Source organism: Cibotium barometz, chromosome 3, assembly GCF_041138505.1.
Source record: "Cibotium barometz isolate CiBa-2024 chromosome 3, ASM4113850v1, whole genome shotgun sequence".
NCBI lineage: Eukaryota > Viridiplantae > Streptophyta > Polypodiopsida > Cyatheales > Cibotiaceae > Cibotium > Cibotium barometz.
This window is the reverse complement of record NC_141048.1, coordinates 17528319-17532505: the sequence shown is the minus strand read 5'-3', so window position 1 is coordinate 17532505 and position 4187 is coordinate 17528319. Positions and strand designations below refer to the sequence as shown.

The following is a 4187-nucleotide window of genomic DNA, read 5'->3' as shown; positions in this document are numbered from 1 at the left end:
AGTTATGGGAAATAGTCACTGCTCTAAAATGTGAAAAAGAATATCTTATTGGGGCATCTGTACTTGTGGAAACTGATTGCTTGCCACTCCTTGGGATGATTGCAAGCTGCACCACTCCAGATATTGCTATGCTTAGGTGGATTGCCTATATCAAGTCACTAAATCCTGAGTTTGAGCATATTGCAAGAAAAGATAACCCAGTTGCAGATATGCTATCAAGAGCCAGGTATGAAGATGAAGAAGGGATGATTAGTGACATTGATGATGTAGGTACAAAGTTCTACACTACTACATTTGCAAAAGGGGACCATACTTGCCTAATACACTTGAGTCTTTTACTGAGGAAATGTATGAAGGAGATTGGTTGCTTATTGGTCAATACTTGAGTACTCTGACAAGACAGGAAAATTGGTCTGACTCAAAATTTAAGAGGATCCGCAGAAAGCATATGGGTATTTTCTAAAGGATGGGTACCTATGGAAGCATCCTAAACAGAGGAATGCTATGCCACAGAGAGTCATATGTGATAAAGAGACTCAAGGGAAGCTCATGAAAGAATTCCATGAGAGTCTCTGGGCTGGACATCGAAGTGTGTGGGCCACCTTTACCAAAATAAAGGAAAGATATTGGTGGAAAGGAATGTACAAGGATATTTCCCAATATGTGGAAACATGCATGGTATGTCAAATGTACTCAAATGTGCGACATCATGATGGCTTGCAACCAACCTACCCACCTGCCATGCACTACAAATGGGTAGTGGATCTAGTTACAATGCCCTTGGGAATTTGGCAGATGCGGTACATAGCACTTGCAAGAGAAGATTTGACAAATCAGGTAGAAGGGCGTGCTCTTAGAACAAAGAGTACGGAAACAGTATGCAAATTTCTCTTGGAAGATGTGATTTGCCAGTATGGTTGTGTTGGGAAAATAACAGCTGATAGGGGTGAGCTAGATGTTGAAGAAGCAAGGGAATTCTTCTCTAGAATTGGCATCAAACTGGCCCTAACATGTGCTTACAACCCTGAGGGCAATGGTAAAAGTGAGCGAGGACATCCTCCAATCATTAAAGCTTTGGCTAAGGCATGCAGAGAAAGAATGCGAGAGTGGCCAAGGCTGCTACCATATGCTTTGTGGGCTGACCGTACAACTCATAGCTCAGTGACAGGATACATGCCTGCAAAATTAATGTATGGTCAGAAGCCAGTAATGCCAGTTGAAAAAGTAGTTCCAACTTGGAATGTATTACCCTGGGTGGAAGGATTGAACAGGGAAGACCTCCTTGCATTGTAAATAAGGCAGCTGGAGAGGAGGCCTGAAGATGTAGAGCTTGCTAAAGCTCGTTTGAAAGATGCAAGGTTGAAAAATAAAGAAAGATTTGATAGAAGACACAGACTCCGGCCAAAACCTATTGAAGAAGGTGATTGGGTCCTAATGTATGATAGTAGCCTTGACAACCAGTTTACTGTTCAAAGAAAGTTTGCAAAAAGATGGTTTGGCCCTTACATTGTCAAGCATGTGCATGGAAATGCCACGTATACCCTGTGTGAGCTTGATGGAACAGAGATAAAGAATATTTTAGCAAGCAAAAGGATCAAGATGTTTAAAAGAAGGCATGACAGTGATCCTTTTGATTCACAGGAGACTCAGGATGAGAGGCTTGATAGTGATAGCATGGGTATGGCTGAAGAGGAAGAGGATGATCTCCCTGATAATGTAGAAGATGAAGACGACATCCAGATATATGTGGATCTTGATGATGATTTGGCACATACCAGAGGATGTGCAGGTTTAGAGGGGGTGGATGTCGTGCCATGGCACGTCTATGGTGTGAAACCATGCATATGAGGCCATTAAATGCAAATCCAGATGCATGGGATTAAGTGCCATGACTTGAGTCATTATATGATGCCTAAGTACATATGTTCATATTGTAAATGAGGTTCAATAAGACGAGTTGAGGCGGAGCCAGGTCTCGAAGCTTCTGTACATGAGTGTGGTGTGAATCATGGAGTTTTATGCTTATGGTAGACCTTGTAGTAGGGGACACCCCTCTCAACATGTTTGGGAAATGTGAGAGCATGCATGATGCAAGGATTGGTTTTGAAAGAATGCCTTTTTGAGATATCGTGTCTTGGAATGTCGTGATTTTTGTTCTTACTCGGAATGAGCAAAACAAGGAGGCTCTAGGTTTGTATGATGAGATGCACTGTTGGAGGCTGGGGGTTGGCCTGGGCATTAATAAGGCAATGATGAAGCTAATGGAGGGATAGGTCTTGGGTGGTGGCTTTCATTTCCACCACCCAGAATTAAGAACAAGGCTGAGAGATGGATACTATGTGATGGATCCTGAGAAGGCAGTCCAGCTAGTGAATGAGAACACCATCTGTGTGTGCACGATTCTAGGTTCCACATACAATGGGGAGTTTGAAGATGTGAAGCGTTTGAATGATTTGCTTGAGAAAAAGAACAAGGAAACAGGATGGGACACTCCAATTCATGTGGATGCGGCCAGTGGTGGTTTTGTGGTACCATTTTTATACCCGAAGATAGAGTGGGATTTTAGGTTACCATGTGTGAGAAGCATTGATGTGAGTGGCCATTATTGAGGCATGAGAAAAATAAATGAAATATATGATACAAGTGGCCAATAATATAAAGGGCCACATGGAAGCTTTGTGAGGGGCCAACGTAGCCGCCAGCACGTGAAGAGAACTCGCTAGAAGGCTAGCGAGAAGGCTAGCTAGAAGGCTGGCGAGCTGGCGCAGAGGGCACGGGGGGGAAAAAGAAGGGCCGGGTAGAGAAAGAAGGAGGGCTTGCTGAAGGTCGTCAGTGTGCAGGCAAAAGAAAAGCTAGCCGCCTGGTGTACGAAGATGACTCTGAAGAGCTGACGGGTAAATAGAGAAGCCGCCTTGGTGAAGGGCGCAGCTGGCTGGTGTAAAAGGTTGCTGCAGGCAGCAGAGAAGGCCGCCAAGGTGTGGAAGTCATGGAAGAAAGGCGCTAAGTGGAGCTCTCTGGCGCAGCTACAAGACAGAGTACAGAAGAGGGAGCGTAAGGTGTGCACAGCGGCAAAGTGCAATAAAAAGGACGGCGGGAAAAGGGAGCCGAGATCCTGGAGGAGGTCGGAAGCTGCAGAGGAAGCCCCCCACCCCACCAAAGCACACCTTTTCAATCGACAGAGATCTCTGCATAAGATTCTTGGCGGTGGAAAGGTTGCTAATAGTTTTCTATGGCGAGACAAGTTCATGTCAGCGGGAATACTGATTGTGGCCACAATTGCATACTTCATTCTTGAGCATTCAGGCTACACTCTGTTGAAGATCTTTTCAAGTCTGCTCCTTGCCACTTTTGCTGTTCTGTTTCTGGTCAAACGCTACAGTATTCTTGAATAGGTTCCCTCCACCTTTACCTGATCTTCACATTTCTGAGGAGGCAGCGAGAAGCCTTGCCTCAGCTTTACGGGTGGAAATCAATAAAGTTTTGGCCATTGTGCATGATTTAGTTCTTGGGAAGGATTTCAAGCTATTTCTGAAGGTCGTGGCAGTATTGTGGGGTTGTTAGTAGTTGGAGGCTGGTTGCACTTTCTAACGTTGGTGTACCTTGTTGTTGTCGTCTCTCACACGATCCCGTTGTCTATGAGACATACGAAGATCAGATTGAGCTGTATGCAAAATGCGACTGGTGGAAGCCGCCTTTGAGCTGGTTGGTGCAGTGGGTGGCGCAGTGATGAAGTGCAAGGGTTGACAACGCAAGGAGATGATGGTCGAGCTGCTGCTGGTGTCAAAGGCAACGGGCAGGCCCAAGATGGAAATTGTTACTGCAAGGATCATAGGAACACAGTACCATGTGGAGTTGGGGTCTGGAACCATATGATGGTTGGCCATGAGTCTTGGATGTATATGCCATGAGTTGATTTTCTGGAGAGCAAAAACCTATGAGATGTTTTTCTGGGGTTTGATGTTTTGAGTTTTATGACAGGTTATAATGTTATCAACCTTGGATTTTGATTTGAACCATGATGCTTATGATGGTTTTTGGTACAACTCATATGTCTTGTTGGGATTTGGTATGTAAATATTATGGTTCCAGCTTCTGTTGGTGGTGCCCCTTGAAGAGTTATATGTTTTTGTTTCCTTGCTAGGATTTGAAGCTACTCTCATAGCCAGAAGTCTCGCACTTTCCCAGCG

At 44.7% G+C, this 4187-nt stretch overlaps 1 pseudogene; it reads left to right on the top strand.

The window, feature by feature from the left end:
- Positions 1–2342: 2342 nt before the first annotated feature.
- On the top strand, positions 2343–3727 carry LOC147639781 (reticulon-like protein B12 pseudogene; annotated as a pseudogene).
- The last annotated feature ends 460 nt before the right edge of the window (positions 3728–4187 follow it).